Below are 12803 nucleotides of genomic sequence, written 5' to 3' on the forward strand. Positions count from 1 at the left end.
GTCGAGTTCGTTACGATGTAGATGAAGTAGGCGTTCACGGGACGTCATGGAAGTAGTGGTACACGGCGGCGGCGGTAGTTGTACACGTTTCATAGATGAAGTAGTTGTTCATGATCCATAGATGTTCGGGGTCACCACAAAGAACTTGAGTCCACGGGGTCTTCGCGGGTCGACGGTAGTGGTACACGTTTCGGAAGCGGTTCACGACGATGGTAGTCGAACTTGGTGATCCGAAGGGGTACTTGGCGGATGACGACCGTAGTGGTACTTGGGGAAAACTCCCAGAGACGATGCTTGGCGGTCCTGGTGTGGTCTTGGCGTCCATGTAGTCGATCTTGCCGGCCTTGACGGTCCAACACAAAACAACACAAGGGCCTCGGGATGCCAACAGTAAGGAGGCAATGGTGGTGGTCAGCGGTAGCACGGGGACGGCTCGGGTACGGGACGAGGAAGGGAGACACGAGGATGCATCGGGTCAACGGAGCGGCGCGGTGTAGAGGCGAAGCAGGGTCGAGGCAGGGGTGATGCGGAGGAGCTCGGCGTCCATGACGGCATCCATGGTGTGTGGCGCTGAGGCTCGGGGTCGCAGGCAAGGATCAGCTCCAGTGCTGCGGCGCCGGAGACGGCAGGGGCGTGGTTGCGGGGCTCACGACGGAGGGCGGAGGAGCTTGGCAGCGATGGCGAGGAGGTTGCTGCGGAGGCTGGCGTCCATGGCAACAGGGGAAGCGAGCAGTTCCAAGCGGAGCTTGGCGAGGTGCAGGCGAGGACGAGGCCGCAGGCAGCGGCGGAGGGGCGCGACGATGATGGGGTCTCAGCGGCTGTGACAAGGGAAGAAGGCGCTGGGGATCGGGCACTGGCTGGTCGTCGACGAGGGCGACGGGGAGGTCCTGGTGGCGCGGCACCAAGGGCGGCGAGGAGGTGGTCGGGCGTGGGGGTCTTAGGGTGGAGGAGGCGAAGGGATTTGGCGTGGGGGTCTCACGATGGAGGCGGCGAAGGGATCGGGCACAGGGAGATGGGGATCGAGGAAAGGGAGAGGGGATCGAGCGTTGCGGCGCTAGAGGGAGGACGAGGGAGAGATGGAGACCGATGGGAGTGAGGAGGAGGTCGGGCTAGGGTTTAGGAGGGGCGGCTGGGCCTAGGCGCAGATGGGCCTTGGGGGCAGGGCCGGCCTGGCTGCAGGTTGCGGCTGGGCTCTCTTTCACTACTAAAAGAAAAGAAAAAAAACAGAGATTAAGAAAGAAAAGAAAGAGGGGTTAGGGGAAGAAGTTGGACACGCAGATAGTTTTTCCGTACTCACAAAAAATGTGCTTGTTCTGAGAAAATAGAAAAGGCCATGATTGAAAGATTTAAATTCAAACTTATTTGAATTTAATTCAAATGGGTTTGAACTAGGACGAGGTTTTTTTAGGAGTATCCAAAATGTTGAGAATTTTGGTAGAGCTCCGGAAAATGGTAAAAGAATTATTGGCAAGGTTAGAGAGTCAAAACTTGAAGAAGAAAAGGCCAAGGGATTTAATATGCAAGTGGGTTCATGGGTGATTCCAAAACAATTGAATATTTTATAATATCTCCCTAAATATCGGGAGGGTATGTTTTAAAGAGAACCCACCATGTGAGTTTCCTCAATTTAAATGGATTGAAGATCCATACAGTTTATTTAGTTGAGTTGGAAAGATTAAAGACATAATGACATGATGCCATGCACATGATGCAATGAAGAATGCAACAAGCAAAAACAAATCACACAACGAATCTCGGAAACCCTGGACATCTGAAGCTCCGGTCTTGGGGCGTTACACAGTTGTCAGAACCACCGGTCCTTGCGGCTCCCATTGATAAGGAGCCGTTGCTGTTATATGTGGCTGCTAACTCACGAGCCGTCAGTGTTGCCATTGTGGTAGAGCGTAAGGAAGCTGGCAAGGAGCATCCGGTTCAACGACCGGTTTACTACATCAGTGAGGTGCTCATTGAGTCTAAACAAAGGTATCCACATTGGCAGAAACTTGTTTACGGAGTGTTTATGGCAAACCAGAAGTTGAAGCAGTACTTCCAAAGTCATCCTATAACTGTGGTAAGTTCTGCCCCCTTGGGAGACATCATCTAGAATAGGGAAGCCACGGGACGAGTTGCCAAGTGGGATATTGAGCTTGGGCCTCATGGTTTGAAATATATGCCACGTACTGCTATCAAGTCTCAAGCCTTGGTAGATTTTATCAATGATTGGACAGAGTTGCAGGCACCTGAGGAGAAGCCAGATAACACGTATTGGACTATTCATTTTGAGGGGTCCAGGTAGTTAGAAGGCTCGGGGGCTGGAGTTGTTTTAACTTCCCCTCGAGGTGACAAATTTTGTTATGTGCTCCGACTTATGTTTCCTTGTACTAACAATGCAGCTGAGTACGAGGCCTTACTCCATGGTCTCCGGATGGCTAAGGAGATGAACTTAAGCCGGGTAAGGTGTTTGGGCGATTCAGATCTCGTGGCCCAACAGGTATCAGGCAAGTGGGACTCCAAGGATCCTCTCATGGCGGCTTATTGTCGTGAAGTAGATGCTGTGGCTGGGCACTTCAAGGGCTATCAAGTGGAGCACATTGATCGAAGGAAGAATGAGGCGGCTGATGCTTTAAGCCGGCTAGGATCTCAAGGTAAACCGGTGCCGCCTAACATCTTTCTCGATGTTTTAAATAACCCTTCTTCAAGGTGCCTACAGAGGAAGAATTAGTAGTGCCAGACCCGGAGGCACAGCTGGTGGCAGCTCTTCATGTCATCCCGGATTGGACAGTGCCATATTTGGCCTATATGACCCGGGGAGAGTTGCCTGAGGATGAGACCTTGGCAAGACAAATCGTCAGGCGGTCCAAATCTATGACGATTGTTCATGGCGAGTTACATCACCGAAGCGTCACTGGGGTATTTCAACGCTGCGTGTCGCCTGTGGAGGGCCAAGAGATACTTCGTGAGATCCATGAAGGGGATTGTGGCCATCATGTCGGGTCAAAGTCTCTTGTGGCCAAGGCTTTCTGTCATGGTTTCTACTGGCTGACGGCTCATGCTGATGCGGAGGATCTGGTCAGTAAATGTGACGGTTGTCAAAAGTTCTCACGACGAGCACATGTGCCGGCTCAAGAGTTGAGGATGATTCCAATCACTTGGCTGTTCGCAGTCTGGGGGGCTTGACATGGTTGGGCCTTTCAAGAGGTCTAAAGATAAAAAGACACACCTCCTGGTAGCAGTGGATAAGTTTACAAAGTGGGTTGAGGCAGAGCCAGTTAGTAAGTGTGATGCAGCCACGACAGTTCAGTTCATGAAAAAGGTGATCTTTCATTTTGGTTTTCCACACAGCATTATAACGGATAATGGCACTAATCTCTCCAAGGGTGCCATGGAAGAGTTCTGTCAACGAGAGCATATCCGGCTTGATGTCTCGGCTGTTGCTCATCCTCAATCCAATGGTCAAGCAGAAAGAGCTAATCAAGAGATCCTGAAGGGTATCAAGCCCCGGCTCTTTGTCCCCTTACAGCAGACTCCGGGTTGTTGGGTGGAGGAGTTACCCTCTGTACTGTGGAGCATCAACACTACGCCTAACAGATCTACAGGATACACCCCTTTCTTCATGGTGTATGGTGCAGAGGCAGTCCTACCAAGTGACATCCGGCATGATTCACCTCGCGTGGAGGTTTAAGTTGAGGCTAACAACGAAAAATCCCATCAGGATGCACTTGACTTGTTGGATGAGGAGAGAGACTTGGCAATAGCCCGCTCGGCGATTTATCAACAAGACCTACGCCGTTATCACAGCCGTCGGGTTAGGAGCAGAACCTTCCAGGAAGGCGACTTAGTGCTCCGGCTCATCCAAGATCAGTCTGACAAGCACAAGCTATCCCCACCTTGGGAAGGACCCTTTGTGGTCAGCAAGAATCTGCACAACGGGTCATACTACCTCATCGATGTTTAAGAGCACAAAGACTCACGTAAGTCGGAAGAGGAGACCCGCCGGCCATGGAATATTGCTCATCTCCGGCCTTACTATACTTAAGCTACTGGCTCTCAAGATGTACATATTTTTACAGTGTATATATTATATAAAGCAATAAAGCAGGACCTCTGTCCTTTTTATCCTCAAAAGTGTATATGTCTTCTCTATCAGGTGGTGAAAACAACCAACAGGGAGCGGATCATACCTGAATCCGGCTTTCCTCTTGGTCTAGCTTATGATCATATCTAAATCTTTCCATGATCACTTGGGGGCTTCCTGTTCAAACATAGGTCGTATTCGAACCAAAGAGAACATAGCTGTTGATACCCACTTGATCGGCATACTGCCAAACCCACTTGGGGGCTTCCTGATCACACTTGAATCATAGCTTAAACCCTTTGGGTCTGACATGGATCGTATTCGAATCAGCGTCATTAAACAACTCTTATGGTCACTTGGGGGCTTCCTGTTCAAACATAGGTCGTATTCGAACCAAAGAGAACATAGCTGTCGATACCCACTTGATTGGCATCGCCAAAGCCACTAGGGGCTATATGATCATATTCGAATCAGAAGCCTTTGAATATTGTTTATTGTCCATTATATTTCATAAGTATAATTATTTGACTATCTTGAGACTTTTTTTTGAAAGCACTATGAGATGGTTTTTTATTCTTCCGGCTTAATATTGATCACCCCAGGTTGTTAAGTGCCAGGTGAACATTATAGGTTCTAACTTTCAGGGGTTGCATTTATCGCATGGTGAAGGTCATAAGCAGGTGAGATTACCAAAGGGATCGCAAGTATGTTATTGTGATTATGTTTAACAAATATAATCATAAGCCGGCCTGTGTTTGAAGTTTTGGGTTCACTCTCTGAGTTATCAATACTTTGTATGACCCCTGATGCGATAAACTGCCAAGGGGATTTTGCTTGTTTCATATGCAGGATAAGGTAAGCAAATTTAACATCAAGGAAATAAATAGTCAACATAAGCTGGAAATATATAGCTAATAGCGGCTTACGAAAATGTTAAAGTGCCATAAACATGCGCGAAGGCATGACAAACATTGAGAGGTTTTTTCTACCCTATTACAAGACTCCCCGAGTCTGAATAAATAGAGCCTTGTTTTTTGCGAAGTCATAAAATGCCTGGTGGTTCACTCCTTCGGCAGGCTTAAAGATTCCGGGTTATCCTTCTCCGCCTCTCCGTCGGTTGCTTTGTCCTGGAAGGTTGACGAGGCCCAGAAAATGCCACTCAAAGCTTCAAACTCAGCTTCATCATCTATTAAACTGGCTGGGTCCACTTCAAGGGCAAAGGTATGCTTACGAATTGGAGGGATCATGCTGACTTGATCATATGAAGGTGTTGGAATTCTCCGGTTCTCACTGTCATAGCCCGGCGAATACTTGGTAAGGTCAATGTCGTTCCCAATGAGGGTAGCCACGGGACGTATGTCTTTGACGCAGGCGGTGAAATCCTGAACATCAAATATGGTACAATCCTCCTTCAGACTCGGGTATCCAAGGGCGAGGTCTGCCGGGTCTAGTTCTGGAATCCATGCCTTTGCCCGGCTCAACGTGGCTACGGCCTCGACTCTTGAGGACGCCCTCCTTAAATCTTGGATCCGCTGAGGTAGCACAACGAGGCACTTCAGCACGTCTTATAGGAGGTGGGGAGTGTTATTTGATAAAGCTACAACGGCCAAAGCACGTTGTGACCCGGTGTACAGTTGCTCCACTACAGTGTAAACCACCTTAAGTTTGATCAGCATGTTGTGCTTGAGGTTGGTGCTCCTGGGGCCTGTGTGTTCACAGACATAAAGTGAGCCGGAGATAACGATTACAATAGTCATCAAATGAAGGATTACAATGTTTGAGGTTATGTACAGTAACTTACCGAAGATGGCTGAGACCATTTGAGATATCTAGCACTTTAAGTCGGATAGCTCGGTTGTTGCTTCTGCAAGTGATGCCTCTGCCGTCTCGGCCCGGGTCACCAGTGAAGCCTTCTCATCAGCCCAGATTTTCTTCTCTAACTCAAAATTCTTCTTCAACTTCTCTTGTTCAGAGACGCTGAATTCAAATTTGGAGTTGGCCTTTTGAGTTTCAAGTTCTTGAGCTGTCAGACGACTCTTCAAGTCAGCAATCTCTGACTCAAATTGACTTATGGTGGCCTGCATTGATACCGAGTTATAGTAAGAATCATGGTAAGATAACATTAAGTCCCAAGTACTTTGCAAGCAAAGGTTCTTGACACTTAGGGGCTAATATATGCTGAAGAATTTTTAACCTACGATGCCGGTTCATGCATATTAAGTCCCAAGCACTTTACAAGTAAAGATACTTGACACTTGGGGGCTAATGTGCATCGCAAGTTCAAACTACAACCAGGTTAAATATCTTCTCTTTAAACCGGACAAAACAACAGTAAGCAGATTTCTAAGTCTACAACATATTTATCAATAAGCAATAGACTTGGGGGCTAATACAGTAAGTATGATTCAGAAAAGGGGCATAAGGTATACCTCAGATTTTTGTTGTATTTGCTTCACCATATCAATTTCTAGGTCATGGCTGTTGTGCACTTGATTAAGATAGACAGAGACTATATCTCCAATGCTTAAGTGAGTATAATCAGTAATGTCCAACTTGGCCTTTCGGCGTTCGATGAGTTCTTCCTTAGCAGTACATTTGGCAAGGACAGTGGGCCGCCCTGGTTCAGCAAGTTGACTCTTCAGAATCTCAACTTCCGGGTCATTTGTCTTGACCGGGCTAGGAGCTTCCGAGTTATCAGAAGTGTTGAGCGTATCTTCGGCGGGTGGATCAAAGGTTGGTGCTGGAATGTCAGAGGCTGGTTCAGGCAGCGGTTGATGGGTGGAACTGTCAGGAACAGACGTGTCAAGCGCCGATTCAGTCACGACCGGGTTTTGGTACGGCTTATTCTTCTTTGCCCTCTTACTGGGCTTCACTTGCATGCTGTCAACAAAGGTAGAAGGATGAATACAAAAGCATGAGTAAGGTAAAGCCTGAGGAAAATAAAGTTACATTGCCTGGGGGCAGTTTTGAAAGCCGGCATGTTTGATTGCATAGACTCGCCGGGGGAAGGAGAGGTATCCTGATAATTGGAGTCAGATAAATTGAGAGGTTGGCGAATTAAACCCGCCAAAGGTAAAACAGAACGTAAATCGGAGATAACCTCAGTCCGATGCTTCCTAGTTACGTCAGGTAAGCCAGAGGAGAGTTCTGCATCCTTGCTGGTCCGGGTCTGCCTCCGGCTTTCAAGCTGTTGTTGCTTCAAAAGAAATTGAGGATCTTGATAAGCTACAGGATGTGAAAATCTTACTTTTCGGGTCACCCTTCGGATTTTTTGCTTTGGCAAAGGCTCTGTGTCGGTGTCAAAACCGGCGGATCTCGGGTAGGGGGTCCCGAACTGTGCGTCTAGGCGGATGGTAACAGGAGACAAGGGACACGATGTTTTACCCAGGTTCGGGCCCTCTTGATGGAGGTAAAACCCTATGTCCTGCTTGATTGATATTGATGATGTGGGTATTACAAGAGTAGATCTACCACGAGATCAAGGAGGCTAAACCCTAGAAGCTAGCCTACGGTATGATTGTTGTTCGTCCTATGGACTAAAACCATCCGGTTTATATAGACACCGGAGAGGGCTAGGGTTACACAGAGTCGGTTACAATGGTAGGAGATCTACATATCCATATCGCCAAGCTTGCCTTCCACGCCAAGGAAAGTCCCATCCGGACACGGGACGAAGTCTTCAATATTGTATCTTCATAGTCTTGGAGTCCGGCCGATGATGATAGTTCGGCTATCCGTACACCCCCTAGTCCAGGACTCCCTCAGTAGCCCCCGAACCAGGCTTCAATGACGACGAGTCCGGCGCGTATATTGTCTTCGGCGTTTGCAAGGTGGGTTCTCCTCCATATTCCATGTGTTTGCCGAATAGTGTCCGGTTTCCTTATAAATGTTGCGCTCCTTGGCTTCTACGTCCAATAATGGCCCTCTTCCATGTGTCGTATGAATGCGAAAAGCCAGGGTATTTTTACGTTTTACCCCCTAGCTGCGCGAATAAGCTGCCTATAAGAGAGGCGAGGATCCAGATCCGAATCACACCATCCTCCTTCCGCAAGTACTCATCGAAGCGCATCTGACAAAAATCCATTCCAACACGGACAGTCGATGCGGCTCTTCCTCTCGCGCTCCCAGTCCTCAGCCAGGAGATTGGAGGAGATGTTCAGTCCCGCACAGCGAGTTAGTGACGCTCCAAGCAGAGGGATACCTTCCCCCAGCCTTTATGGTTCCGATTCGAGCCGGACTTGCCACCTACAAGGGTGGGAAGCAGGCGGAGAGCGGGTATGCTTCATCCCTACCTAATAAGGGGACTCGGATTTCCCATACATCCGTTTCTCCGGGGGCTCCTGGAGTTCTATGGACTCCAACTTCACAACCTCACACCTGCCTCCATCTTGCACATCACGGGCTTTGTAGCTCTTTGCGAGCTGTTCTTGGGCATCGAGCCCCATTTTGCGCTGTGGAAGAGATTGTTTTGCCTCGTACCCTGATAGAGGCAAAGGTGTCCCATCTTTCGATGAGATGATGGATATCGCTTTGGTGGAAGTCGACTTTGACGATCCGACTACGAACATGCGAGGATGTCGTGCCTTAGCAATCGCTAAACCAACTCCGAGAGGTTATTGACCATGCCGGAGCACGATCAACCTGACCACGAGGGTCTGTTTCCTGCGAGCAAACGACGAACAAGCAAGAAACTAAGATTGCAATTTGGATATTGCGAATATAAGATGAAAGCTTTATTGATCAAGGTGGGGTTCTATGACGCCTTTGTCTGGTCGTTGAACACAAACGAAGTACGCGAAGTTGCAGCTATGACGAACTTTAATCTAAACAAAACCCAAAGTCTAAACGATGCCCTAAGGGCTGTATATATGGAGGAAGAGGGGGGGGGGAATTTCGTGACCCTTGGTGGAGGGGTCCGAAATCAACCCTATCTCTTGTTTCCCCACACATACGGACTCTAAAAATAGCCTATACTTATGTATCTCGAAATTACATGGGCCTGGCCCAATAATAAGGTGACGCATCACCTATAATAGCCTTGGAACGAAATTTATGAAGTGGCATCTTGTATATTTCTTCCAAGGCTTCATGCACCCATTATGGTGGCTTCAAAGTCTTGAAATCATCACTTGTAACTCCGTTCTTGTTCCCCTTGCGCATGCCATCATCTCCATGCTTGTTCTTGCTCCAATGTTCATCCTTCTCCAAGCTAGGCCCTTCATTTGTAATCAAAACAAATGTATCCAATTTAGGCAGCATCATATTCTCATGAACATTAGAATCATTACCAAGAAACGAAAGTACCTGGTAATTTAGTTGGCGTGCGCGAGCTCTAGTAATTGGTCCAGTATGTATAGCAGCAGGGGCTGTGGGTGTAACAATTGTATTGATGTCCTCATCATCCTCCCCTTCTTGAAATGAAGTCGTCCTCGATGGAAGTTCATCTTCCTCACCCAAATAAGGCTTCAAATCTGCAATGTTAAAAGTGGGACTAACCCAAAAATCTGCAGGCAGCTCAAGTTTATATGCATTATCATTTATTTTCTCTAACACCTTAAAGGGACCATCAACACGTGGCATTAACTTTGATTTGTGCAAATCCGGAAATCTATCCTTAAGCAAATGTAACCAAACAAGATCTCCAGGTGCAAACACAACATGTTTTCTACCCTTATCTCCAGCAAGTTTATATTTAGCATTCATACGCTCAATGTTTTCCTTAGTTAACTCATGCATTTTTAAAATCAATTCAGCATGTTGTTTAGCATCAAAATTAACCTTCTCCGAAGATGGAAGAGGCAACAAATCAATAGGTGCACGAGGTAGGAAACCATACACAACTTCAAAAGGGCACGTCTTAGTAGTAGAATGCAATGAACGATTATAAGAAAATTCAATATGAGGCAAGCATTCCTCCCACATTTTCTTATTATTCTTCAAAACAGCCCTAAGCATTGTAGACAACGTTCTATTGACTACTTCAGTTTGTCCATCAGTTTGGGGGTGACAAGTAGCACTAAAAAGTAGTTTAGTCCCCAACTTAGCCCATAAACATCTCCAAAAGTGGCTAAGAAATTTAGTATCACGCTCTGAAACAATAGTATTTGGCACACCATGCAAGCGAATAATTTCACGAAAGAACAAATCAGCAACGTTAATAGCATCATCGCTTTTATGACATGGTATAAAGTGTGCCATTTTCGAGAATCTATCCACGACAACAAATATGCTATCCCTCCCCTTCTTTGTTCGAGGTAAACCTAAAACAAAGTCCATAGATATATCCTCCCAAGGAACACTAGGGACAGGCAAAGGCATATATAAACCATGAGGATTGAGTCGTGACTTAGCTTTTTGACATGTAGTGCAGCGAGCAATAAAACGCTCAACATCCCGTCTCATCTTTGGCCAAAAGAAATGTGTAGCTAGTACGTCCTCCGTCTTCTTCATGCCAAAGTGTCCCATTAATCCTCCTCCATGCGCCTCCTGCAACAACAAAAGACGAACGGAGCTAGCTGGAATGCATAGCTTGTTAGCACGAAACACAAATCCATCATTAACGACGAACTTGTTCCACATTCTTCCTTCTTTACAATTCTGCATTACATCTTTAAAATCAGCATCATGCACATATTGATCTTTGATGGTCTCCAAACCAAATATTTTGAAGTCAAGTTGTGAAAGCATAGTATAGCAGCGAGACAATGCATCAGTAATAACATTTTCTTTTCCCTTCTTGTGTTTAATGACATAAGGAAAAGTCACAATGAATTCAACCCATTTAGCATGTCTACGATTCAGTTTAGCTTGACTTTTAATATGTTTCAAAGATTCATGATCAGAATGTATACCAAATTCTTTGGGCCATAAATAATATTGCCATGTTTCTAAAGTCCGAACAAGAGCATATAATTCTTTATCATAAGTAGAATAATTCAGACTAGGCCCACTCAATTTTTCAGAAAAGTATGCAACAGGTTTGCCATCTTGTAATAACACACCGCCTAATCCAATTCCACTAGCATCACATTCAAGCTCAAAAGTCTTATTAAAATCAGGAAGTTGGAGTAAAGGAGCATGTGTCAACTTATCTTTCAATACCGAGAAGGCTTCTTCCTGTGCGGTACCCCAAAGAAAAGGCACATCTTTCTTTGTAAGCTCATTGAGAGGTGCAGCAATGGTGCTGAAATCTCTCACAAAACGCCTATAGAATCCAGCGAGGCCAAGAAAACTCCTCACTTGTGTGACCGTTTTGGGCTGCGGCCAACTCTCAATAGCTTCAATCTTGGCTTTATCAACTTCAATTCCCTATGGAGTAACAACATAGCCAAGAAAAGATACTCGGTCGGTGCAAAAGGTGCACTTCCCAAGGTTACCAAACAAACGTGCATCACATAGAGCAATAAAAACAGCACGTAAATGTTCCAAATGTTCTTCCAAAGATCTGCTATAAATCAATATGTCATCAAAGTAAACTACCACAAATCGTCCAATGAAAGCACGTAAAACTTCGTTCATTAATCTGATGAAAGTACTAGGTGCATTAGTTAACCCGAAAGGCATGACTAACCACTCATATAATCCAAACTTAGTTTTAAATGCTGTTTTCCATTCATCTCCCAATTTCATACGAATTTGATGGTATCCACTACGCAAATCAACTTTGGAGAATATTGTAGAGCCACTCAATTCATCAAGCATATCATCTAGCCTAGGAATAGGATGACGATAACGAATAGTAATATTATTAATGCCTCTACAATCAACACACATACGTGATTTACCATCCTTTTTCGGCACTAGAATAATAGGAACAACACAAGGACTAAGGGATTCACGTATATAACCTTTGTCGAGAAGCTCTTGTACTTGACGCATAATCTCCTTCGTCTCCTCTGGATTGGTACAGTATGGTGCACGGTTTGGCAGTGAAGCACCGGGAATTAAGTCAATCTGATGCTCAATCCCTCGAATAGGCGGTAATCCCGGTGGCACGTCTTGTGGAAAGACGTCAGCGAACTCCTGCAAAGTGTTAGTGACAGCAGGAGGCAAAGAGGAAGGCACGTCCTCGAATGAAAATAATGCCTCTTTGCACACAAAAGCATAGCAAACAGATTTGCTGAAATCTAGCTCATCAATATCGGATTTGGTGGCAAATAAACATGCACTTTTCAATTTAATTTCAGAAGCAACACTAGATGGTTTATTATTAGGCTTCATTTGTTGCTCAAATTCTTTTGCCACAATCTGATTTTCACTCTTATTCGTCTCCTGTTTTGCTTTATTAGCTCTATTAATATCATCTTTCAAAATGGAATCATGAGTCATAGGAAGCAAAGTAATATTTTTATCCTTATGAACAAGAGTATAGTGATTGTTTCTACCATGGTGTACAGAATTTTTATCAAATTGCCATGGTCTACCAAGTAATAAGGAACATGCTTGCATAGGTACCACATCACAATCAACATAATCAGCATATGTAGAGATACTAAAATGCACACGAACAGTACATGTTACCTTAACCTTGCCGCTGTTGTTGAACCATTGGATGTAGTAAGGATGTGGATGTGGTCTTGTGGTGAGAGAAAGCTTCTCCACCATCTCCATGCTAGCCAAGTTGTTGCAGCTCCCTCCGTCTATTATGACGCGCACAGAGCGTTCCTTCACAACTCCCTTGGTATGGAACAAATTGTGCCTCTGATTTTCCTCAGCTTGTGTGACCTGC

This window comes from Triticum aestivum, chromosome 3B, assembly GCF_018294505.1.
Source record: "Triticum aestivum cultivar Chinese Spring chromosome 3B, IWGSC CS RefSeq v2.1, whole genome shotgun sequence".
Classification (NCBI taxonomy): Eukaryota; Viridiplantae; Streptophyta; class Magnoliopsida; order Poales; family Poaceae; genus Triticum; species Triticum aestivum.